This window comes from Camelus bactrianus, chromosome 15 (assembly GCF_048773025.1).
Source record: "Camelus bactrianus isolate YW-2024 breed Bactrian camel chromosome 15, ASM4877302v1, whole genome shotgun sequence".
Lineage (NCBI taxonomy): Eukaryota > Metazoa > Chordata > Mammalia > Artiodactyla > Camelidae > Camelus > Camelus bactrianus.
The window spans coordinates 67,107,781-67,134,897 of NC_133553.1; the positions used below are offsets into that span (position 1 = coordinate 67,107,781).

Below are 27,117 nucleotides of genomic sequence, written 5' to 3' on the forward strand. Positions count from 1 at the left end.
GAGAGGGGAGGGGGAGGGCCAGGATGGAGGTGGAGGATTAGGAGGTACAAAGTATCACGTACACAATGAGCCGCAAGGCTGTGTTGTACAGTGTAGGGAAAAGAGCCCATATTTTATAATCACTGTAAGTGGACTATAACCTTTAAAACATTGTGAATCTCTATATTGTATACCTGTAACATATCATACTGTACATCAACTATACTTCAATTAAAAATATGATATTACAAAATAAATACATAAACAAATTTTAAAAATGGTTAAAAATTTCACGTGTATGCATGTTTGTTTTAGGTTTAGATTTGTTCCTGTTCTAATGTCTGTTTCTCTGTCCCAACATCAACACCACATTGCCTTAATTACTGCAACTTTAGAATAAGCACAGCCACCCCTTCACCTATGTTTTTTTTTCTTCAGGAGTTCTTGAAACGTGGCTCATGTGACTGAGGAAATGAATTTTAAATTTTGTTTAATTTAAATTTAATTAAATTTAAGTAAAAGACATATACAATCCAGTTATTGGAAAACTTCTAAATATGTTTGAAATAAGTTGCACACATGAATCTAGTTTTTCAATTGTGAATTTTATGAAATCTAAATGAGACTGAATATTACCAATGAAAATTTACCATATGAATAGAAATAATGTGCCAAATACACACAGGATTTCAAATGACTTAGTACAAAAATGTAAAATAGTTAATTAATATATTTGTATTTATTATATTTTGAAATAACAATATTTTGAATATCTTGTTAAAATTAATTTTACTTGTTTCTTTTTACTTTTTAAAATTATGGCTGCCAGAAGATTTAAGATGATATTGTGCCTGGCTTATATGAAATTTAATGTTAATAATTATCTTCAAAAAATTTCTGAACAATTTAATAGCATATTTCTCAAAGACAATTTAAAAATTTACATTTCATTTCTTGGTCAGTCCTGGTATAGCTAATATAGATGCTTCCCTCCCTGAATCTGTCCTTCCCCACTCCTGGCTTTGTCACCTTTGATTTGCTTTCTGCCTTTATCCAATCCCCTCTACAAGCCTCTCAGCCTGAAAACCATCTCCTTTCTCTGAGAAACAGTTTCCTTTCTTTAAGGGGAGGTTTGCACCTCTTGGTTCCTGCCCATGTTCTAGAATGCCTAGCAGGTCCACTCAGATGAGCACAGACGTTCTCTTCTGCTCAGTATCACAGGTTGGGAGGATGGGCTCTCGTCATGCAAACTGGAGGTTTTGGGTCCTTGGGGTCTTGTTGCAGTTCCCCATCATAAAGGGCCTCAGGCTGGCACCTATGGAAAAACACATAAGACAAAGACGATGTTAGTTTTCTTCGAAGACCATTCAGCCTAAACCATTTGTCTTCTATTTGCATGTCTAGTCCTTTAGACTCAGTGGGTCCATTTTCATGGTGCTGAAAAGGATTTGGGTCTTCCCTGTATCAAATTCTACTTGAGGCCTGGCATCTTCATATGAAAACTCAGCACATCTGTTAAAGGTTGTTAAAGCACTCAAGGATGCCGATTCTCAACATTTCTATTCAACATAGTACTGGAAGCCCCAGCCACAGCAATTGGAAAAGAAAAAGAAATAGAAGGGATCCAAACTGGAAGGGCAGAGGTAACACTGTCACTGTATGCAGATAACAGGATACCCTGTGTAGAAAACCCTAAAGACTCCACACAAAAACTGTTGGAACTAATAAATGAATTCAGCAAGGTAGCAGCATACAGGAGCAATACACAGAAGTCTGTTGCCTTTCTTTACACTAACAATGACATATCAGAAATAAAAAAAAAATCCCATTTAAAATTGCATCTAAAAAAAAATACACAAAAAAACCCTAGGAATAAATCTAACCAAGGATGTGAAAGACCCATATGCTGAGAACTATAAAACACTGATAAAGGAAACTGAAGATGATACAAAGAATTGGAAAGATATCCCCTGCTTTTGGATTGGAAGAATTAATATTATTAAAATGATCATATTACACAAAGCTATCTACCGATTTAATGCAATCTTTATCAAGTTACCCATGACATTTTTCACAGAGCTAGAACAAATAATCCTAAAACTTATATGGAACCACAAAAGACCCAGAATTGCTAACGCTGTACAAACATTGCTAAAAGAACAGAGCTGGAGACATAAACTTTCCTGACTTTAGACAATACTACAAAGCTACAGTAATCAAAACAGCATGTTTTGGCGCACACACACACACACACACACACACACAAAAAGACATATAGATGAATGGAACAGAATAGAGAGCCCAGAAATAAACCCACACACCTATGGTCACTTAATCTTCAACAAAGGGCGTGAGAATACACAATGGAGAAAAGACAGTCTCTTCAGCAAGTGGTGCTGGGAAAGCTGAACAGCCCCATGTAAACCAATGAAGTTAGAACACTCCCTCACACTATACAGAAAAATAAACTCAAAATGGCTTATAGACTTAAATATAAGACATGGCACTAAAAAAGCTCCTAGAAGAGAACATAGGCAAAGCATTCTCAGACACAAATTGTAGTGATACTTTCACAGATCAGCCTCCCAAGGCAAAAGAAATCAAAGCCAAAATAAACAAATGGCACCTAATCAAACTTAAAAGCTTTTGCACTCAGAAGACAGCTCCAGCTCAAATTAAAAATATATACTTGAAAAAATTTCAAGGCAGATCAATAGGTACTGATATGGACAACCTCCAAGATGTATTGTCCATTGGAGATAAAAACAAGGTTCAGGACAATGTACACAGGAAGCTGTTTTTTGTATCTAAAATGCTTACATTTTCAGAGACTGACTCTGGAACCACAAACAAAAATACTGGCATCAGATTTCTTTGGGTAAGGGCCTTGGGGATGGGGTGAATGAGAAACGTACCTCTGTTTTTAAAAATGTGCTTATTCACAGTAATCAAAAGCTAGAAACCACCCAAAAGTCCATGAATGGTTGAATGGATAAACGAAATGTGGTCTATCCATACAATGGAATGTTGTTCAGCTTTGAACAGGAAATGATGACACCTGCTACAAGGTGAATGAAGTTTTGAAGACATAAGCCAGACACAAAAGGACAAATAATGTATGATTCTATTCATATGAAGTACTTAGAATAAATAGTCAAATTCATACAGAAAGAAAGTGGAATGCTCGTTACCAGGGACTAGCGTGGAGGAAGAAAAGGGAGTTAGCATTTAGAGGTTGCAGAGTTTCAGGATGGACGGATGAGAACGTTCTGGAGATGGACAGTGATGATGGTTGTGCAATAATGTAAATGTACTAGGTGCCAATGAACTGTACACTTAAAAATGGTTCAAATGGTAAGTTTTATGTTCTGTATGTTTAATCACAATAAAAATATGTGTACACAGTGCCTTTAAATTTATTTTTTAAACCCTTTCTCTTTAATTGAAAGAGATGGAGGCCATTTCTACTTAAATTATAGATGCCTTTGATATGTGGCCCAGGTGAATCCTACAGATACACCTGCTCATACATGGAATGTCACATGTACATTGCAGCATTGTTTGCAATAGCAAAAGAGTAGAAATAAAGTATCCCACTTGAAAAGGCTGGTTAATTGTGTGTATCCATGCAGCAGAGTACCCCGCAGCTGAAAAACTGAATGAGGAAGATCTCTGTTTACTGATTTAGAAAGAGCTCCAGGATATATAGTTAAGTGAACAAATGTAAGATACAGCTGTACACAGTATGCTGCCTTTGGCATAAAAAATGGGAGGAGTCATAGGAAGAACACTCTTGGACATAAATCACAGCAATGTATTTTCTGAACTAGCTCCTAGAGTAATGGAAATAAAAGCCAAAATAAACAAATGGGATCTAATTGAAATTAAAAGCTTTTACACAGCTAAGGATACCATCAGCAAAACGAAAAGACAACCTACAGTATGGGAGAACATATTCGCAAATATTGTGTAAATGATGTGACCGACAAGGGCTAATTTCCAAAATATACAAACAGCTCATACACCTTAATATAAAAAAAACCAAGTAACCCAATTAAAAAATGGTCAGATGACCTAAATAGACATTTCTCCAAAGAAAACACAGAGATGGCCAACAAGCACATGAAAAGAACATCACTAATTGTTAGAGAAATGCAAATCAAAACTACAATGACATATCACCTCACACCAATCAGAATGGCCATAAGTCCACGAACGATAAATGCTGGAGAGGGTGTAGAGAAAAAGGAATCCTCCTACGCTGTTGGTGGGAATGTAAATTGGTGCAGCCACTATGGAGGACAGTATGGAGGTTCCTTAAAAACCTAAAAATAGACTTACCATATGATCCAGCAATCTCACTCCTGGGCATTTATCCAGAGAAAAATATAATTCAGAAAGACACATGCACCCCAGTGTTCACAACAGCACTATGTACAATAGCCAAGACATGGAACAGCCTAAATATCCATCAACAGATGACTAGATAAAGAAGATGTGGTGTATTTCTACAATGGAATACTACTCAGCCATAAAAACTGACAACATAATGCCATTTGCAGCAACATGGAAGTTCCTGGTTTCTGGAGAATGTCATTCTAAGTGAAGTAAGCCAGAAACAGAAAGAAAAATACCATATGAGATCGCTCATATGTGGAATCTAAAAAAAAAAAAGCAAAGAAATTTTTTTTAAAAGAAAAAGAACAAAGAAGAAGAGATCTCAAACAACCCTACTTTAAAAAGAAAAAAGATTTTAAAAAAAGTAATCAGCTCAGTCTTTTGCTAGATTAGGAATTTGGAATTAACAGACACTATTATCTATTAAATATATAACCATACACTCCCAGGTCCTTGATAACCTAGTTCAACCTGAATCCTTTCTCTTTTTTCCTCTAAGCAACCCATGGAAGCCTCTGTAATTCTCATCTTATAAAATAATTCGTTTAAAGGCGGTTTGAAAGTTACTGGTTAAACCTGTCATTAGCCACCATGCCAGTTCTCTCTTCTTCTTTAGTTTAAAAAGAAAATGATTATATGATTTGAAATCAAAGTTACATAAAATAATCACAATGCAAACAGTAACAAAATTTGAAAGCCAGTGCTTTACTCTAACATGAAAAGATCAAGAAATGTGCTTTCTAGATTACTTTCATTGCTCTCATTCACCAATAACCCTGTAAGACTAGAGAATGTAGCTGTGAGAGAGCTTCCGAAAGTCTCCCCAGCACCTCGGCAACTACCAGGGAATAACTCAGGCCTTCATGAGCCTTATTTGAAGTATCTAGACGCCATCTGTGCATCTTCCTTGCTCAGAAATTCTCCCATTTCTTGAACTCCAAGGTAAGATGTCTGATTCATGTGAGATCCCTGTCATTTTAACATCACCAGTCATTTCCCCTTAATGTTCAAAATTAACAATCAAATAGTACTTGTACTCATCGTTTCATCTACATTTTGAGACAAAAATCTTCAAAAGGCAGGTCATCAAAGGGCAATAATTGAAACTTGTCAAAACTACACTTTCCCTTAGAGCAAGTTTCGTCACTAGGGTCCCCTGCGTCCCCCACCTGGACAGGCAGAGTGTGGGAGTGGCCCGCGACCGCAGGGCTCCCGCGCCTTCCTGCTTTGACGCGTACCCAGAGGGCTCTCTGCTAGGCTTCCACATTCAGGCGACACGTTTTCACACAGGCTAGATTTTCTTAACACACCAAACTACTGTGCCTTCTGCTGACCCACTTATTTTTCCAACAGAAATGATCATAATACAAAATACTGTAATCACTGTATTCTAAGTGTGAATCCTATTAAATTTCCAATCATCAGATCACATTAATCTTCATGTACTTCTAAGGTCATATTCTCTTCTCTCCCAAACTGAGTGACATAGAGACACCCAAGGACAAAGTATTAGGCAAACTCAAAAAAAAAAGTGTATTTCTTAACACCCAGTAAGGGATCCTTGCTTTTATTTAGAGAATACATGGTTTCATGTATGTTCAAAACATCAAGTCCTAACACACAGTCCCCAGAGAGACTGTCGTCAGATCAAGACCAGCGTAATGAATAGTAACTGCCCCACTGGCTACTATCAGACAGCTTCAAGGGTCAGTTCTGCCTGGCAGGGGGCGTGGAGCAGCGCCCTTGGCCAGGCCTAGTAGCCGGTTCTTGGCAGGACCTGAGAAATGAGAGAACTAGGGTACAGTGACATCGAATGTGAACACAATAATCGAATTCATGATCCTAGCCAAGTGAGTTTTAGACAGTAATGTCACTACTAGCACAAATACTGAGGAAGGGTACGTGCTGCACTTCACAGGACTAAGACCTACCGAAGAAAGTGTAACTTAATACACCTGCTCAGAAATCAGATTCGAGATCTTCATAAAGTTTTCAAGTTCGAAAGCTTCAGGAAACTTGTCGAAAGAAAACCTTTGCAAAATCACCAACTGCCATGTATTTCATTAAGATTTACACTGACGTCCTGAGTTAAGAACAAGTCTAATCGAGTGTGACGAGACCTGCAACGTCACAGCAATGAGCAGACTATGAAGAACTCTGCAGTAGGGTTCTTCATGCAGCAACGGCCAGCTAAGGCGATGAAAGAAGTTTCCAGACTGTCAGACGTATGACTGATACACACCTGTTTGGGTACAATTTATCTTTTCTGATTTGGAATTTTCTTTGCAATTAGTCTCTTCTTTAGGAGTCAAAGGTGCATTAATTTCTTCCTCATCTTCAAAATCAGAAAATGTAATTTTCTGAAGAAAATAGTTTTAAAAAATACAAGGACTGTCAAATAGTGTCAAGTCAAATTCCAGGAAAAGATTGTTGATATCCAAAATAAGTTTGCAGAAAAGTGATTTAGTTAAACATAAAGATACTTCTAAGAACATACTTTTGGGGGCAAAGATTTAATGAGAATACAATTCATAAGATTTAGGTTTATTTTGTGTCTGGTACTTTCAAATAGTTATGAGCTTTATATCTTTTAATATTTTGCATTAACCAACTACAAATTCCTAGTGTTATTTAAAAGATTTCATATCTTTAAAAGACACTTTAATTACTTGATTTTTAAAGACAAAAATCTCATACTGCTTACTTACAAAAGGCAGCACTTTGTGAAATCCAGACACTCAAACAAAAGGTTGGATTTTGCTTATTTTTTTAAGTTGATTTTTTGGGGTCTTTATAGGTGTCTCTACTGTAACCCGTGAGCAGTGCTCATGAAAAGTTGGTCTCTGACCCCTCTCTCAGGTGAATACGAGCCTTAAATGACCTCTACTGTTCCCCATTCCCAGGCACTTCTCAGCTCAAGTCCCAGCTTGCATCTCGATGGCTTTGCAGCAGAAGGAAAAGCTGTGTCTGTGTCAACATGATGCCATCAGACTACTTGTGGTGAGAGTGGGCAGGGACTATCCGGCCAGGACCTCTTCGTCCATTTTTAATTTGTTGTTTATAGCCCTTCAATCAAAGGATTGACTGAGACTGAAGTGGGCTGTGGGCTGTAGATGAGGAACGGCCTTTTCAGAGTGAAACTGATCATGCTAGAAATAAACATAATCTTACTTGTATCTCAAAAAGTAGATCACATTCAGAGACAGGATGGCCTGATGGGAGAAAGACTGCAGGAGGTACTAGAGAGTCTGCATCTGGAATGACTGTCCTTCAGTCTTCTCTTAGAATGGAGGGGACAACTTGAGTGTAATTAGCAAAGAAAGTCTGCAAATGAGTAAGTTAAATACAGATGCTTTCTGTGAGACCTGCTTAACAGAATATCCCCACTTTAGTTCACAGGGAATACAAGGGCGGAACAGCACGGGCACTGCGACTTAGGCGGGTAAGCTAGGGTAGCTGGTTAAGTATGTCAATGTCTATATTCTGAGGCTGAGAAGCTCACCTCCTTTCTCTTCCATATGTGGAAGAACCCTGCCTGGGGTTTTCTGAGTATCAGAAGACATAATTAAATTCAAAACAGTTACCGAGAAATTACTTTGCATTAGACAAATCCTAGGCTCTAGGACCAATGTCAAATGATTAAGATTCTAATAGTCCAGGTGAGACTCATTGAATTTTAAGAATCTCAGCGATTAGTTTTGCTTAAGTAAAGATGATAAACAAGGAGAGAGGAGACATGGGAGGGTATGACCATAAACTCAGACAACTACTTAGGGTTTGGGAACTAACTGAAGTCAATGGAAGGGGAGGTAGTGTTTGTGTCACTACAAAGAAGCAGTGTAAGAACAGCTCTGGTGGGACAGCAAAATGCTTAGGAGCCTAACCAGGGGCCAGAAGGCTTGGATTCAATTCCTGGTTCTATCACTGTCAGCTATAGAACCGTCAGCAGGTCACAAACCCTCTTTGCCTCGTTTTTCCCATCTGTAAAGTGGGGATAATCGTAGTATATGTTTCAGAGGGTTGCTGATTATGTTTAGTAATAATAATTATCTTTGTTAGTATTATTATTGCATGTGTTACACTTATTCTGAACCAAAAGTTAATAAAGCCAAATACTACTTCTGATTAAGAAAAGTGAAGTGTTAATCTAATATACACTTTTTAAAACTATATTTTGCTAGTTGCACTTAGTAACTGAACAGTCTACAGGCAAACACTGTATGTCCAACGTATAAATGACCAACCCCCTCTGCAGGAACCTGTCATAAATAAGCTAGGTTTGAAGCAAGAAAATGTCATTGGTCGCCACACAGAGAAATGAGATAGACAAGAAACAGAAGGAAGGAAAGCAGCGGGTCAGAGAGTCAGAAAGGGATATGAAGGCAAGCTGTGTTCACATGAAAAGTGAAACAAAAATATCCAGTTAAGAAACTGGTTCTCGTATGAGAAACAGAGATAATAATACCCAGCTCTTAACACTGGAAAATAGTAAGAGTGTTAATTTTTATTGTTCTGATCTTTTTGACAGGAAGCTGTCACCCATTCAAGGTACTATGTCTACTATTATATTCTATACCCTTGCAACTTTGAAAATATTACTTGCATAAATAGTAAATAACTAAATAATACTCAATGTAAAAGATCTAAAAGATACACTTGGAAACATTTTCATTCTCTGTTGGAAAATCTGGCTGAAAGTTTTAATTTAACTATGATGTAATCCAGAGGACTTTCTCCTCTGCCATCTTGAATTTCAAGGACTTTGTAAATGATGAGTCGACGGGACAAAATATATGAAACAACTGTTCTCAGACACTGGACAACCAGCAGCACAAAAATATGATTCCTAAGCAAAGATAAACCAGTGAGCTGAGTACCTGAAGGTATGCATACTCTGGAGCGCTGAGCAGGGAGGGGGAGATCAGGACAGCCTCACGTGTTAAGGAGACAGAGATAAGAGTACAGAAAAGATAAGGTGATGAGAATCCACAGGGCAGCAATAAAGAGAGGAGGCACCTATGTAGAAACAGAGCACTAGAAATCCGCATGGGGTCCCCTTGAGTCTTTCCTGAAAACTAAGTCATTTATACGCAGGTTGAGCAAAGAACGTCTGAAAAGCTGCTGGCTGGACAATTCCCAGAGTTCACATGGGTAAGGAGACTCTGAACCAACTTCAGTGGAAAAAAAATTCTTGTTGTTCAGCAGAGGCATTCAGTAGAAACCTCTGAGAAGCTATGCGTTGGAAGCAGTGTCAAGTTCTACTAGAATAAAAACTACTCTGGACTCCCCATAACAAAGCATAAGAAAAGCCTTGAAAGGATCAAGCCACCTGCCAGCACAAAGCTCAACACTCTTTAAAAGAAGGAAATAAAATCTAGACACTCAACAATGTAAAAATCTACAATACATACAACACACAATTTAAAAAATCACCAGAATTACAAGGAGGAAAAAGTGACCACAATTAGGAGAAGAAGCGGTCAATAGAAAGAGACCAAGAAATGAACGAATACTGGGATCAGCAGAATGTGCACAACGTTGAAGACCTGAAAAAAAAACAAACAAAATAGAACATGAGCAAACATACTAAAGAGATGGGAAAAAACATCCAAAAGAACTTCCATAGAGAAAGAAAAAAGAATCATTCAATGAATTAACAAAAAATTAAAGAAAAAAAATCAGTGAACTTGAAGACATAGCAATAAAAACTGAAGCAAAGAGGAAAAAATGCTTTAAAAAAATGAAAGTCTTAGTGACCTGAGGGACAAAATGTAACTTTCTAATATACTTGTAGTTAGGATCAGAAAGCAAATGATACTTGAAGAATTAATGGCAAAAACATTTTTCATTTTGATGGAAACTATAAATTCACAGATCAATTGATGCTCAACCACCTCCAAACAGGATAAATGCAAGAAAAGCACACCAAGATACATCATAATCAAACTGTCACAAAATTGGCATAAGGAGAAAATTTTCAAAACAGTGGGGTAAAAAGACGCAATATGTACAAAACCACAATAATAGGAATTACCACTGACTTCTCATGAGAAATAATGTTAGGGGACAAGAGAATGAAAAAATTAAGTTGCTCAAAGAAAAGAAAACTACCTAATATTTTAAATCAAGCAAAAATGTTCTTCAAAAACAGAGGCAAAATATGTTTTCAGACAAATGAACACTGAGAAAATTTATTCCTAGTAGACCCGCACTATAAGAAATCTTGTTAAAGGAGGTTCTTCATGCTGAAGAAAAATACTAGATAGAAACTTAAAATAATACTAGATAGCAACTATTTTAAAGATGCTAAGAGAATAGATCTTAAAAGTTCTCATAACAAGAAAAAATAATTTTCTTGTAATTATGTAAGGTGACAGATGTTAACTAGACTTATTGGGGTGATCATTTCACAATGTATAGAGATATTAAATCACTATATTGTACACCTGAAACTAATACAATGCTATATAAACCAACTATATCTTATTTTAAAAAGTAAAACAAGAAAGAAATTCAAATCTACATGAAGGAATGCAAGTCACTGGGAATGGTAAATATGTGGATAAATATAAATTTTTATATAAGCATAAACTTTTAATCTTCCTTAAAAGTAAAAAAAAAAAATGGTAACAGACTGTTAAAAACAACAACAACAACAACAACAACAATAATAATAACAACAATAATAATACATCATGGGGTTTCTAAGATATATAGAAAAATGTATGCCAAAAATAGCAAAAAGATTGGAGGTAGTTGATGGTTGTTAAGACTCATATAAAGTGGTATAGTGTTATTTGAAATTAGACTCTAACAAGATAAAGATGCATATTGTGAATCAAAGGACAACTAAGAGAAAACACAGCAGAGAAGTGCAACTGACAGGCCAAGACAAGGGCTAAGACGGAATGCTATAAATACAAATCCAAAAAAATACAGGACAAAAGGAATAACAAAAAAAGATGGAAAGATAAAAATTAATGGCAAAACAGGAAATAACCATACCAGTGAGTATATTTTTGCAAAGGGTACAAACATCTCAATGGAAAGTCAGAGATTGTCAGATTGGATATAAAAGCAAAACTCAGCTATATGCTATCTACAAGAAAACCAATTTAAATATAAAAACAGACACATTAAAAGTTGGAAGATGGAAAAAGATACCCCACCCTAACCATGCTTTGGAGATACTTGTCCTGGCTTTACAGATTCCCCTGGTCCAAGCATAAAAATCCCTTTTCTGTCTTCTCCATGGGTCTATTACCCACTCCCAATAAATGAGGCAGCAGTGCACTTACAATTCCTTAGTAGTTCAGCCTGTAACATAGGCAACTCACCCTACCTGTTCAAGCTCTTTCCAAAGTAATACAATTTTCCTTTTAAGTATTTTTCTCTTATCAATGTCCTTACTGAAAGCTATATTATCTTTTCAAATACTTTAAATTTTAAACCCAGTGAAATTACCTGCCAGTTCTTAGTGTTTTAATTCATTCTCTTGTTTATCTTCAGTTAGTTCCATGTTAGCTTGATTACTAAAACAAATTTACTTAACTGAGCATTGCATGTTAACAGTACATTTTCGTGCAATCCTTTGTGGAAATTTAAAAAACGTCTCTAACAATACAAATGTCCTCCCAAGCACTCCTGTCAAAAGCTAAATATTTGGAAGCTATGAGGAAACTGTTTTGAAAATAAAGCAGTGGCTGCCCAGACTCAGTGACGCTCTCCTGTCAAGCAGCCCACCGCACACATGGACAGCCACCATGGACCTCGCGAACCTTGCGGGGCATGGGAAACCCAGGCAAAAAACCGTGACATTCTGGTACTTCTTTTGTGGTAAGAAATAAAATCCTTTTGCTTCTGCCCCAGAAATCTTGCATCTACTGTCAGCAGCCACAAAACTGGCAGGCTGACTTGTTGGCTTGGAAGAAGAGTAAAAACCTCAGACCCCACACAGTTCATGACAGTCATTGCTTTGTCCACCGTGTAAAAAATCTACGCGTCGTGAGAACAGGCACTCTCATAACCGGAGGCTGTGAGTCTCCTGCCACTTTGTCTAATTATAGTTTGGTGTTCTTAAAGGTGTTCTTAAAATCTTAAACTGTAATCTGACTTCCATTTATATTTTAAAAAATTAAATGAAAAACTGAAACTGAGGAAATTAAAGAGATCAGGTTTCACCAAAGTCTTGAGAATGCCAAAGGTCTACGGCACTTTCAGAGCACCAGCTCAGTCAACCAGCAGGATTCTCAAGACAGATGAGGTCTCTTGATCAGCGTCAGGGCCGACCACACACAAAGGCAGGACACAAGCCCAGTCAGTCTTCACTGCCTGGTTCCTCCTTCCCTTTCTGGTCCGATCTCCCCTGAGTTTACAAGAGCTACCTGGGTTCTCTTATCTACCTTATATGTGGAAAATCACTTAATAAATTACTTTCTTAGTTAGGTCTTTTGGGCAAAGTGCTATTAGATTAAATAGTATCTCAGGCATGAAATTTCAGATATTTGGAGGCTCTCAAATACAAATACAAATCAACATGTTCCATATGTATATATGTATATGTATATATGTGTATGTATACACACACACACACACGAAACTCCAACCAAAATAATGAACAGAGAGAGTTAAAAATAAGGTTTAACTTTTGCCTGTTAAAATATCAACACATTTAAGTCCATGCATAGACCAGCCTTTGAAAAATACAGAAAGACACAAAAATCATTTAATGATTAGTGTATATTATACTTATATTACGCACGTATTCCTTATTTAATCTTGAATAATCCGTGGAAGATATTAAGCCTTTCTCAAAAAATTGCTCCTTTTCTCTTGTTCTTCTACTGCATCCAATCCTAATCCAAGAACACTGTGATTGAGCTCAGAAACTACTATATCTAAACGAAAAGCACAAATATATTTTATTAACATAGAGTTTTGATAAAATTAATTTAATGATACATCTATTAACATTATATAAAAAAACTTGAAAAAATTTAAAACATATTTTACTCTTACCCACCAAGTAAGTATAGTTTTACATTCACAACATGTAAAGATATAAGGCTTCTCCAGAGGTGTAATTTTAAACCTTCTAGGAAGATATTAAATCTGTCTACATACCTCAGTAAAGGAGGCTCCACAATAGTTATAAATTAATTTTTCTAAAAATTCTAATTATAAGCATAGTAACCTGTCAACTCATGGCCCTCACATTTCTTACCAGTGGGTTCTAAGCTGTCAATCCTTAAGACAGAAGTTCCACTGCCCTTAAGAAACTGAATCCCTTCAGACTCCTCTTCTATTTCCATAATAGTCTTCTTTGTTTTCAAATAGCTCACATTTGTTCCAAGCAGTCCTAGGGATGGGATTTAATATAGTTGGATATTTATATTAAGAAAACTGTTTTGACTATTATGCATGGGCGGGGGCAGCGACACTGACAGTGGGAAATGGGAGCAAATCCCCGCTCTAGCATGGGGCAGCCCCAATCCTGCCGTCGCCTGAGCACACCCCGACTGCCTCCCAGGAGCAGGCTGACAGAGAGAAATTCTTTCCAGGAAGCTGGGGCAGCAGAGGCTGCCCCCAAGCCAGGCAGCGGGGGAGATGGGAGCAAGTCGACTGGCTCTCCCAGGGCAGCCCGCCGCCTGCTGTCCATCCCGGGGCCGGGCTGCCCCCTCCCTCCCGGCAGCACCATCAAGCACCCAAGGCCCACTGGCGAGAGGTTTGCAGCCCGGGACCACCCTGACCCATGGGCTCAGAAGAGGCACTGGGCACGGGGAGAGGGGTGGGGGCGTGGGGGTGGGGCCGGACACCCAGGCAGGAATTGGAACGGCCTGCAGCCCCCGCCCGCCCCGGCCGGGAACCTGGGACACAGGGCTGTGTGCCCCCACTCTGCCCAGTATCCCTGTCTGGCGGCTGTCGCCGAGGTGATCGGAACCCGGACCGCCCCTCCCCCGCGAGGTGAGGGGTGAGGGGGTCCGCTGGGGTATGGGTGCACTCCGGGTGTGGGGGATGCCGCGGTGAGGGGTCGCTGGGAATGGAAGTGACTCGGCTGAGGGTTGGGGGTTAATTCCTGGGTGAAGGGTGAGGGGACTACTTCTGGATGGTGGGGGGACCTGGGGTGACGCAGGAGAGGTCCGCTTGGTTTGTGGGGGCTGTAGCTTAGGACGTAGCGGGGCGTAGACGGGGGCGAGGACTTAGGGGTGAGGAGAAGGAGCCTTGTCTTGAGGGTCCGATCAGTCCGGGACCGGGCCTGGCAGGGGGTGGGGAGGCAGTGACTGGGTTAGGGTGGGCGAGCAGGGGGAGTGGGGCTGGGGAATGTGGCCTGGCCCGGGGCGGTGGTGGTTCTAGTTGGGTGCTGGGATCCTGTGGGGTGCGGGGTGGGGGCGTTGGGGTTGGGGACCTGGCCAGCCCTGGCCGCGGAGTGGGCCCGCCCCGCCGCCCCGCCGCCCCGCCGCCCCGCCGCCCCGCCGCCCCGCCGCCCCGCCGCCCCGCCGCCCCGCCGCCCCGCCGCCCCGCCGCCCCGCCGCCCCGCCGCCCCGCCCGCAGGGACCCTGCCGCAGGAGCCGCAGCCTAGCGTCCGTGCTGAGGGTAGGAGGGGGAGGGGCGCGCACCGACACGCACGCCGGCGCGCGCGGACGCGGGAGCGCGCCCAGAGCGTGTGGAAGCTGGGCGGGAGCCGGGTGCCCCCGGACCAGCTTCCTGAGGAGGAAGGCGGCCCGGGTTCTGGGCCGCCCGCCGCCTGCTGTCGCCTGTGCTGCCGTCGCCGGGCAGGTAAGGGGGCGCTGGTGCGGGCGCGCAGGTCGGGAGTCGGCGGGTGAGGCCTGGGCTGTGCAGCTGGGGAGGCGCACAGGGAGGGCTGCGGAGGTGAGGCCCAGGCCTCGCGGCCCGTTAGGACCCTGAGGCGGGTCCCAGGCCCGCCGCCCTGGTTGGGATGCCCCCCCAACATTAGTATTCACTGAACCCCGCGTCTTTCTTGGCAGCCGCTCATATGCGGGTTTGGGAGAGTGGGAGCAGCCCCGGGAGGTGGGAGGGCGCTGGACGGCCCCGGAGCACCTCAGACTGGCCCTCAGGCCACGGCCTTCCCGCGCAGGTGGGCCCGCCTTGGGAGCGGAGGCCGCCCCGGACCCTGTGGGGCACCAGCGAGCTGCGGCAGAAGAAGGGGCGAGGCCCGGCCTTTGGGAGCTTGTTGGCCTGCCCCCGAGATCCAAAGCTTTTGACAAGTGTGTTTTTCGTCTTCTGAGGAATCTCCCTCCTGTTCTCCACAGTGGCTGCACAAAACTACATTCCCACCAACAGTGTGGGAGGGTTCCCTTTTCTCCACAGCCTCTCCAGCATTTATCCTTTGTGGACTTGAATGATGACCTTTCTGACTGGTGTGAGGTGATACCTCATAGTAGTTTTGATCTGCATTTCTCTATTAATTAGCGATGTTGAGCATCTTTTCCTGGGTCTGTTAGTCATTTACCTCCTCTCTTTTACAGCCTCAGATTTGATTCTTCCTTTCCCAGCCCACGTTCACTTCCCTGGCTCTCGCGATAGTTCACTGCTGCTTGATCATTGCCTTATAGCTCCCGTCTATCCTCCTTGTACCTGTGTCTCCCAGCAGGGCACTTTTGATCTTTGGACTGGGATAGTTCTTTTTTCTCCAGGATTCTTGCAAATAGCAGGATGCCTGCCATCTGTGACCTCCCCCTAGAACTGCAGCCATGTTCCCACAGTCCTGGTGACAGACACTAACGTCTGGGGAATGGTCGTGCTCCCAGTCTGCTCATACCTCCACACTGGGTTTTGCCAAGTACAGCTTCCGTTGTCCCTTTGCTTCCTCGTTTAAACATCCTCAGCGGATTTCCACTGACAGTGAAGAAGACAGAGCTGTCTGTTTATCCCCCAGTTTTACTTCCCATTTCTGCCTGCCTTGGAGGTTGTGCTCAGTACTTTCTGTGCTTCTCAGCGGCCTGTTTGCTTTTGCCACACCCTGCTCTTAGATGGCCTCTGTCTGTTTCTCTGACTCAAAGTCTCCTATGCCCTCCTAGATGTAGTTGAAATGTTAATTCTGCAGTGAAACCATCCCTGATCACACCCTGTCTCCCAGATAAGAAGGGATCTCTCCTTATTCGGAATCTCCCTTTTTGCCTTGTGGTGTGGAAACTGAAGGGAGACAGGGACAGTCTGATCCACGTTTGTGTTCCCTGCATCTCTGTCCTCGGTCCTGCCGTAAGGTCATGCTCAAGAAATACTCCTCGAAATAAACTGAATGGGAGGTCCAGTGAATCCTGCTATGCTGCCTCTGTTCATGATAATTGACTTCTCACCCACCTACTATAAAATTTTCAGAGAAGTGTCATGAGAGGTTTTATATATATAGTTCCAGAGTGAAGTTTTAACGCCAAATCTACTCCGTTCTGAAAGATACATTTGTTCTTTCGTTTTACATCATTAAACTCCTTTTAGTAGTAAGCTCACACATTTTCAACTCTTCATCACGAGTTTGATCTGTTTTTCCTGCAATCTCAATTTGAGAAGCTGAGTAGAAGGAATGAAACCTGCTTCTAAGGTGTCCTACTAAATGGCCAAGGGTAACTGAAGCACGTCTTTGAAATTAAGTGTGACACCCCCCCCCAACCATTAATCCATCAAATTTTGCCAATGACACAGCAAAACATATTGGCGTTTTGGGCATCTCTAGTGATTACCTGTGAACACGTATCTTTACCATTTGGACTGTGCTTCTGGTTTTCCTCATCACGCTCCATGGGGTTTACACCTGGGTCTGGGTGGCTCCTGGTTTAGAGCTGGCAGGTGGCTGGAGCCTCTGATTTGGTCCTACCGTGGAACGGCTCCTGGCCCGTTTTCCTCTTCCGGGCTTCTCAGAACTTGCCAGGGCTTTTGCTGTATGGGTTGTGCTTGCTCTGCCCTTGTGATTTGACTGAGATGAGTGCCATGCTGATCGACCCGCGGTTTTCTGAAGGTTATACCCCCCCGGGGTCTGGGACATCCGGGAGTTCTCGTTTCTCTTGAAGCCCCCCATCCCTAACCCGTCACCAGCAGCTTCAACTAAGAGGCCCCACCTGGCGTGCCGCTGCTGGCCTGAGCTGGCTCCCTGCCCCGCCAGGCCCTGGAGTGCTCCCCGGTCAGCGGCCTGTGATGCAGCTGTGATGGTTATGGTGCGAACGGACTGTGGTCTGCCTCAGTGTGAGAGGGAGTATTTAACCCTACACCAGAGGGAAATACAAATGACACAGTGCTGTAACATTGGATCGCTTTTTAAAATATCTTCGTGGCAAACTTAAAAAGCATCCTTGTAGTAGGACTAATATGATCTTCCAGTGTTAATATGAAAATGGCTTTGTAGAAGCAACAGTCTATAGAAAGCATAACTGACCTTCTGGGTTGAACATCCTTTTTGCCAGAAAGAGGCATTCAGTGTATAATACAGACTAAGTACAGTGATTTATAATTAACCACTTCTAAAGTTGGCGAGGTGCTAAGTAAGGATAACGTTCATTCTTCAGCTGGTTAGCATGTTTGGTAATCAGGCAAATGCAATGACAATCAGACGTCACAGTCTAGAGCCCAGTGAAATCAAATTCACTTCTCTTGGTGAAATAATTATGACAACACAAGTATAATGAAGTTTATGCTTTCTGTGATATTTTAGAAGTTCCGTTAATTTTTTTAATTTTATTTTTTATTGAAGTGTAGTTGATTTACCATGTTAGTTTCAGGTGTACAGCAAAGCTATTCATTTATGTATGTGTATATATATGTATGTATGTGTGTGTATATGTGTGTGTGTGTATATATATATATATATAGTAGTTCCATTTTAAAAGGGAGACATCCACAATGAAGTATTTGTATTTACTGAAATCAGTTTTACAAAGTAGCTCTCAGTATTTGTTTACAAAGATGGTGCCTTCTTGTTATCAGTGATCTTGACAGAAGCTCAAGAATTGAGGTCTAGAGACTTGTTTTTTGCAAGCATGATTTGTGCTTTTAAAGAGTTTTGGGAGATTTGGAAGGCAAAGAACATTCAGTTAAACATTTGATTAAAAACATAATTTTGAGGGGGTGGGTATAGCTCAGTGGTAGAGTGCATGCTTAGCATGCATGAGATCATGGGTTTGATCCCCAATACGTCTGTTAAATTTAAGTAAACAAACAAACAAATAAATAAACCTAATTACCTCCTCCAGAAAACAAAACAAAAATTTTTTTAAATCACGTAATTTTGATTGATTTCTCTATTCCTTGGATAGAACCTTAAATAAAACCTTGGGTAAACATAATAACTACCACATCTGCAGTGCTTGCTATGAGCTGGACATTGTTCTAAGTGCATCATGTGACTACTTAATCCTCGAAAAAAACCCATTTTACAGATGAAGAAACTAAGGCCCAGAGAGATTGAGTTGTGAGCCTGGAGTTCCCTGCTGCATAGCAGAGCCAGACTTCAGACCTGGCCACAGGGCTCTGGGTCCATGTCCTCCTCTCCACCCTCTGATGCCTCCATAAGTCAAGTCTCCACTGAATGTTTTTTATTTGAAGTTAGCTTGGCAAATTCTAACGGCACAAAATATCTTTCACAGATTTTACATGTCAGTATTTATGGAACTTTCACAACAAGCATTTAACAAAAGTCTAAGTGGAGCTGGTGAAGACACACCAACAGAACATCAGCCCCAACAAATCCCTGGGTCTTACCCCAGACCTGCTGAATCAGGATCAGGGCAAAGAGATGGGGTGTGGAGGGAGAGAGAGAGTGGAGGGGTGGAAGACACCAGTGAAATATATTTCTGAAAACTCCCCAGGGGATTTCAGTGCACAGCCAGAGTTAGGAATCACTGGTAGAGGGTCTGCATCTTTTTTAAAAAAAGCCTTGATCGGCTTCTGAAATAGGGATGAATTTTGGCAGATGTGTCTGAACATGTTGGGGATATACATGGTGACACAGAGCATCCAAGAGAAAAATAGAGCATTTCTTATGGTCTTCACATTTTTAATACGGTTTTACCTTTTTTCCTGGTTCCTTCCAATTCTTTTGTTAAAGGTCAAAACTTTTGTCCTGGAATTTGTAAATATTAGCCACTGGGCAGGATCGCCACTTCCCCACCAGCCTCTGTTGCCCACATCTGAGAATATGGTTTCACCACAGCTATTGAAACATAGGAGATTTATCATTTATTTAGCACACTTGTGGTTACCAGTTTATGGTGAATTGCTCCTGGCAGGACGTATTTCATCAGATGTACGTTTTCAGAGATTACTACTTACGTCTTGATTCCTCATGCTCACCTTAGTTCCAGGTGGAATTCCAGAACTTAGAGAAAGAATATGCATGGTTTTAGAACATATAGAAATCATAAGATGGCCATCAGAAAAATCTTGTCCTAATACTCTTTTCGTAGCTATTTGACTATTGTTGTGAAAATAAGCATTCCCCTTTTTCACAGCGAGTTGATTTCTATAGAAATACTAGCCAAGGATTATAGGATGGAAGTGAAATAAAAATGAAGACCCACATGCTGTCTATGTGTGCAGTGACAGCAGAGTAAATGCCCATGACTTCACCGGTCTTTTCCCTGGTCCTGTGTGTGTGGCAGTGTCGTGGCTGAAGAAGCTCAGCAGGGCAGGCTGTCTAAACTGGGTTCTGAGCCATTCGTAGGTGTTACCAAGGGCCTGCCAGGGGTTGGGAAAGACTTCTGAACTGAATAGTAAGAGCTCATGAAAGATGGAGAAAATGAGATTCCAGCAGAGTAAAGCTATGCCTTTGACTAGGAAGAAAATTAATCTCTCCCAAAGTGAATGAAAGGTTATAGAATCCTTTATTTTAATTTAGCCCTTTGGTTTGTGGAAGAGAAAAAAAACTGTATTAATCATCTTCATTTTGGATACGATGGCATAACAGTTCATTTGTTTAGAAATGAATACTTGAGGTTGTGCAAAGAACTTTCTTTCTTTTTTTGATTGGATTAATGACGTTTCCTGCCAAGGACTATTAATTGTTCTGTGGATTAAAGTCACATTAGCACAGTGACATTTAGGATTTCAGTCATGATGCAGTTCAGAAATTATTTGGAAATGCCAGCAGAGCAGATATACTGGAGAAACTCTGTCTTGAACTTTGAATTGCTGGGTCGAATTAATGCGGTGGAACCCAGTCTTTATGGGTAGAGACAGATTGAAGAATCTATCACCGAGGTTGGTTTCCATGTGACTGACATCTTCCCAGCATCCATCCTTGTCAGGCATGGCTTCTGGCTCCTAAGCTGCTCACAGGGTTAAGGACCAATGTCATCATCCAGGCTCATATATTAGGCAGAATGTGTATATAAAAGATTTTGAAAAGCATTCAAGAGCATCTTGTTTAAATCAGCTGTAAGTCATAAGAATCAGCTGCCATGAAATGACAGCTCATAGTGAGAGACTTATAACTTGACAAACACTTCTTAATCCTTTAGAGCAGTTGAAACTTTGGAAGGCTTATGGGTCTTGACATTTCCTTCTATTTATAGATAAATGACTAGCATATGGGTCAGGTCAGGATAATCTTATCAGAAGCATTTACAAATATTAAGCATTAATATGAAATTGTTATGTCCTTTAAAAAGAAAACAAACTCAAAAGACTACTTTCATAGTCTTTTGAAATGAAACGAGCTTTTATCAGCCTGCATAAAAGTGTATGAAGTTCTCAGGTTAAAAAATGGAAGAGTTCATGTGTTTCCTTTACTCAAAGGGCTTGGAGTTTCCAATAAAAAACTGAAATTGGCTCACAAAAGTGTCGCTTTTGGTATATCTTCATTATAAATTGTACTTTCCAAAATATGTTTAACCTTTTAAGGCATGTTTAGAACAAGCATGAATAGAATGAATCATTTTTTATTTCAGAAACTTGACACATTTCTACTCTCTGTGTCTTTTTGAAGTAGTAGTTTATAGGGAAACATCTCTGTCCTGTGCCTGTTTTTTCACTCTTTTGAGGTTCAAGATCATTTGTCAGGTATTGCTTTGAAGCCTACTGTAGACCTGAAATTTGCTCTGTGTTTTAGACATAAAAGTAGAATTCAAAGTTTTAATATGTCTATACCTCAGGAACACATAAGTCTAAACGAGAGGATAAAACATGTACACAAAATAACCATGATCTAAGTTAGGTTGTGATTTGGACGCTGGAAATTCCTGATTGCCATTTCCTGTAGAGGTATGGGATGTGACTTCTGTTGAAAGGTCTGTACCACAGTGTACAGCCCTCGAATATGTATGGAAGGATGAACACTGAGGGGGCTGCAGGCATTTTATATAAAGGTCTCTCCTTCGGTTGAAGATGGGGGAATACCTTGATGACTTTTATACTTAAACAAAAACCTAGGTCGAATGTTATTTTACTGATGCAGGGATTACACATGTGCATTTTGGTAGACTGTCCGGTTGACCATCGTGTTTGTGTTTTTCCAGGGCAGTCGAAGTGAAGTAGGGCCAGTCAGACCCTCAGGACCACCAGGTAAACTGGTAAGTAATATTTCTAGTCTCCAGCAGCTTATTTGCTTCCTATAAAATGCAATAAATTAAAAAAAAATCCAGGAGAGAAAAACAAGTTACAGAGGGTGATTTCGTCACCCTTCCTTGATTTCTCTTCCTGGGTGAGTGTGTGAAAAGGTAAATGTGAGATTTCCAGTTAAATCTAGGAGACCCCCAGAGGGTATTTCAATCTACGTGGCTGGTAGCATTTATTTTAAAACTGGGGGAGATGTGGAGGGCTCCGTGTGGCCTCTGGTTGCTCTTGGAATTGGAGAGGACTGTGCGTGAATGCTGCCTTGTCCCCAAGCAGGCTTGTTCACGCAGCGAGCGGGGCTGTGAAAGAGCCCACAGCTGGGGAGGCGCATAAAGCACGGGACTGAAGACCTCAGAGGTGGGGTGGAGGGAGGGGGGACGGGCTCTCTTCTCCTGAGAACGTGGCAGGTGGGAGGAGCAGGGTTAAACCGAGCCCAGCCCTCAGGAGTCAACACACCTGAGGCCGTGTCTGGCTTGTGTGTTTTCTGTGTTGCAGTAACTGTGCTTCTGGGGACTCTGTGCTTGTCCTTCAGGGTTCTTTCGGTAGCGCTGGCCTCCCCAGCGTTCCTGGCCCCCCTGGACTTCCAGGAATGAAAGGTGACAGGGTGAGCTCTCAAGCCGTCCAGAAGGTTCCTTGTTTGGAAGGCTGATTTCTGCTATGTTGAGAAACCAGGCTTGCTTTGGGCCCAGTGGAGAATTTTTCTAGAAATTATCATAGAGAGCTATCCAGAAAGATATCTTAAAGTACTGAGAGTGGAGGTTAAGAAGCTAGACATCTACTAATGCAATAATTTTTTAGAAGGGAAAAAATAAAAGCCAAGTAAAGTGAAAATTTTAACTGTAGTCACACTTCCTATTTAGTTGTAAATTTACATTCCTACTCGCCACATTTTACATGAATGTGGTCAGAGATCACTTCAAGTGGCCAGTGAGGTTTTGGACAGTTGTTTGTTTCTCCAGGTCATTCGTGACACTTGCTAGGTGGTGAGAAGATGGCATTTCTCTTCTGACACATTATCCACACTTGTTCTTACCCATCAGCCCCAAAGGGGAGTTGGTTCACTTGAAATTATATAGTTAAAAATCTCAAAATACTAAAAAGAGTATTGTATTCATTGCAGGGTGTGGTTGGTGAAACTGGTCCAGAGGGTGAACAGGTAGGCTCCATGGTCCGAATAGTGTGAAATACAGGGTTTAATGTGCGTTGATGAGTTTCACCAGCACTGGCCGATTTGTGGGCAGTTTCTCTGAATGTGCTTTGTGAGTGACACCCAGGGTTTAATTTGGTCTGTCGCTTGATCTACTATTTTTACAAGCTGGAGCTAATGAAGGCTTTGCCTTCAAGACTACACATTGTCTTCCTTTGAAAAGGGTGGTCCTGCTCTCTTATTCACTGAATTGGTTTACGCCGGGCTGATCATGCCCTCCTGAGCCATATCATTTTTTTTTTCTTTACCCAAGACCTTAGCAAATAAACTATGCAGGTGAATTAGAGTTAGACCTCCCTCTGTTTCTTCCTTTCTGCTGTCAGAGCCCTTTCTAACCCTTCCCTAATTACAAAATTGCTGGTACAGTCAATAATCCTTAACTTTAGCAGAAACTCAGCCTCACCTCCTGGTTTTCTCTGGGCTGTTTTCTGGTTGGGACCAGCCCCTGACAGCTAGATTGGAAAGCCGCTGAGAGCACTGTGTATTTCTGCATGATCTAGGGGGTGCTTTGGGGGCTTAGGAATGCTTAGCAGTATTGGCTGGTGAAAATTGAGCCAAGGGACTAAGAATTTTAAACAATGTGACATTTAGTCTTACTTTTTAGGGTGTCTCTGGGGAAGAAGGTGAAGCAGGAGAAGGGTGAACTTGTAAGACCTTTTTTTCTGGTTATTGATGGAGACTTACTGGTTGTTGATGGAGACTTCCTGATTTTAACTCTATTAGAGGCATACATGTTTTCTTTTCGCTGACACTGCTATCCTTGCTGACTTCTTTAAAGGCTAAGATGTTGCTTATATAGCTGGCAGATGACCCCGTAGAATTGTAGCCAAGATCAAGTAAAGCAGAGGGAAACACCCGCAGATCAATAGACCTAGCCTGAAGCACTTGGAGGGCAAAGTGTTCCCCTTAGGGGGCAAATTTTCAGACCACTTTCCATCTAGACATTCAAGGTGATTCTTACATGACTGTAGAAAGTCATGAACAGTGCTTCTCATGGACACAAAAGGAAAGTTTTGTTACAGTTGGAAAGTTGTGGCTCACGAGTGTGACCCTGGTGGCCATTCTCTTGAGTCTAAAACCCTCCAAAGAAGTGACTTCCACCCCCAGAGGAGGCTGCAGCTGCATCTCCAGGAAGGTAGTGAGAATGAGACCAAGTTACCGCTGCCACCCGCTCTGCTAGGTCTGCGGGCTCAGCTGCCTGGTTTTGACACAATGTAACATGACCTAGTGTGGAAACTTACGCTGGGTGCTTTGGGGTGGGGAGGTGACAGAGTTCTCATAAAATCTTTTCAGAGAGCTTTTAGTACAGTAGAAAACTCTGGTAATGTTGTTTGATTCAGATTTTTAGAATTTAGAGTTACTGTAAGTGTGACATCTGAATTAGGCTGAGCTTCCTAACAATTAAGTGAATGACAAAAGGATTATTCTAATTCTATTTTCTATTCAAACTGTTCATTTTATAAGCTAAGAGGATTTTAAAAAATATTTTTGAGGGGGAGGCAATTAGGTTTATTTGTCTATTTATTTAATTTATTTTTTTAATGGATGTACTGGGGATTGAACCCAGGGCCTCGTTCATGGTAAACATGTGCTCTACCACTGAGCTATACCCTCTCCACTAAGAGGATGTTTTAAATTATTCTCTTTTGTAGTGGAGATGCATTGATATGCTAAAACAAGCTGAATTCATACCTAGAACCAATGGTGGGAGATATTCAAGGTTGTTTTTTAGGCATAAAAGCATGCATATTTATTCGGATAGACTTGGGGACAAGTCTGAAAATATTGTTAGGGTTTCAAAACTGAAGCCACCTGGTTTAAATATCTATTGTGTTATATATAACAATATAGTAGTTTAATATTTTTTGACTTACACATTTAATTCTCGACACCTAGCATTTTAGATCTGGATGGAGCCTTGGAGAGCTCCTCTTCAACCCTGTTATTTAACAGACAAGGTCACCCACAGCTGGGAGGTTACAAAGCTCACACACGGTCATAAAGTTAAGTAGCAGAACTAGGACCAGAATCCAGATTTTGAATCTAATGTTTTTCTACGGGACCAGAGTTCTTCTGTTTGTGGTGTTCTGTAGACTTCAGCAGCACAATCCCTCTGAAATATTTTTACTGAACTATCAGATGTGAATACACTGTTCTAATATAATTGGGTTTTATTGATTTAGGGAGATATAGGGTTACCTGGCCCAAAGAGATCTGTAAGTATAACAAACAGTTACGGTATAAAAATAAAAATATCAATAAAACTGTAGAAAATACAGTGTTCTGCTTTATGAAATCATTCTGTAAAATTCAATTCTAAAAGGACTTACGTTTAAGGAAATTAATGTCTAAATTTATTCTTTAAGTAATGAATTAGTCCAAAGGAAAAAAAAAAACAAACCTTATAACAGTGTAAATGGAACTGCATTTTGACCTAACCATGCCAAGGGAAGTTTTTTTTTTCCTAAGTGGCTCACTGAGTATATGTCGTAATTTCTTCCATAATAAGTCACTTTTACAAGAACTGAACTGTGCTTAGCAGTGAAGAGAGGATAACTGAATTTCCTTGTCAGTGATATCACTGCAAATATTTCAGTAATTTTCTTAATCTCCTGCGTATTCTAGTTGCAGAAGTAAGTCACAGGCACGGTGCTTAAGAAAATACAGATAATTATTAGAGGTAGCAAATGGTCACCTCATTCAATTGATCACTTTACAGAAACTCAGCTGATGTCCCTAGAGATGAGATGAGTTCAGAATTAGAGAATCAATCAGTAGCAGACCTCTCACGATTTGCTAAAAGTTGTGCAGATTTATTACAGTAAGAAATTTAGGGTAATAAAAGGAGAAAGGATGGAGCTTACTTCAGTCTCAAGTGTCACTACCACCAGGATCCATTAATTTCCAAGTCACTCCTGTTCCTGGAATCCACCACCCCCTCCCCACCAGAGCCTCTCTGTCCCTGTCCAACACATTATCCTCACGGCAGCCAGTGTCATCTAGATAAAAAAAAAAAGGGTAAAGCCCACAGTCTGTCCCTCATCTGCTCAAAACCCTTCAAGAATAACACTTCATAGAGTAAAATCACACCCTTAGCAAAGTGTACACAAAGGCTTCAGCAAAGCGGTCCCTGCCTCCCCAGGGTCATCTCCGACCTCTCTGGATCTTTATCTGCTTGCAGTTCAGCTGAACGTTTCTTCATGCCCTGTGCTGTTCTCCGAGCCTGGAGCGCTCTTCCTCTTTCCTTAGAACAGTGCCTCCTACTTAAGTGCTTAACACCGTCCTCAGCCCTACTTTCTCTGGAAGGACCCGCCCAGGCTGGGTCCCAGTGCCCTGCCCTGGGCTGGTCACACAGCACTGAGACGGAAATGATCACATTGTGTCACTTCAGCGGTTTACATACTGCTTCTGAGCGCCCTGTGACAGTCTCAGGCTTCAAGTAACACCTCTGTGCCTAAGAATCTCTGACAGCAATGGCTGAGGACTGAGAACAGTGTAAAGAATAAACCGTGGTAGAATTTGGGAACGGAAATCCTCCTTTACTGTCTAGAAATAATCACTGATGTCCAACAGTGATAATTCAAGTTATAAGAGAAAAAAAGTGGGTGAGCAATGCAGATGTCAAATGAGTTCATTTCATTTAATTTTGGATATAATACTAGGAGTTAGTTCTTGATTTATCACCACCCTTCCTACCCTGTCTTTCCTGACCCTACCCGAGTAACACCGGTGAAACTGAAGTACAGCCCCAGAATCAGGGGAAATAGCTGCTAAGAGAAAGGCTTCCCCTTTCCTCAGTGACTTCAGCCCAGATAAACCTGGCAAGTGGGTGAGGTCTGTTCCCCGGTTTCTATTTCAGCAGCCCACTCCTCAACTGAGAAATTCTTTCCCAAAGACCTGGGACCCCTGTGATGTCCTGGCCATGTTGGCCCTTGACATCTTCATCGAAACTGCCTGCCCCTTGTTCTAGCAAT

At 41.3% G+C, this 27,117-nt stretch overlaps 2 long non-coding RNA genes across 11 annotated transcripts in view; one reads left to right on the top strand and one right to left on the bottom strand.

The window, feature by feature from the left end:
- Positions 1-588: 588 nt before the first annotated feature.
- On the bottom strand, positions 589-15,037 carry LOC141573346 (uncharacterized). 2 transcript variants are annotated; one of them, XR_012499020.1, is made up of 4 exons: positions 14,933-15,037; positions 13,601-13,735; positions 13,139-13,274; positions 591-1,294 (listed from the first exon to the last, which is right to left on the bottom strand). It is a non-coding gene; the product is annotated as an uncharacterized LOC141573346 (long non-coding RNA). The 2 variants fall into 2 exon arrangements; XR_012499019.1 differs by lacking the exon at positions 14,933-15,037 and having other exon boundaries at positions 589-1,294; positions 13,601-14,812.
- Positions 15,013-27,117, top strand: part of LOC141573345 (uncharacterized) — a 28,452-nt gene continuing 16,347 nt past the window's right edge. For 8 of the 9 annotated variants that reach the window (XR_012499013.1, XR_012499014.1, XR_012499011.1 and 5 more), the window contains exons 1-2: positions 15,013-15,153; positions 21,840-21,893. This is a non-coding gene — a long non-coding RNA (uncharacterized LOC141573345). Of the gene's footprint in view, positions 15,154-21,839; positions 21,894-23,056; positions 23,093-27,117 lie in introns of all 9 variants that reach the window. The other variant, XR_012499012.1, reaches the window with a different exon arrangement.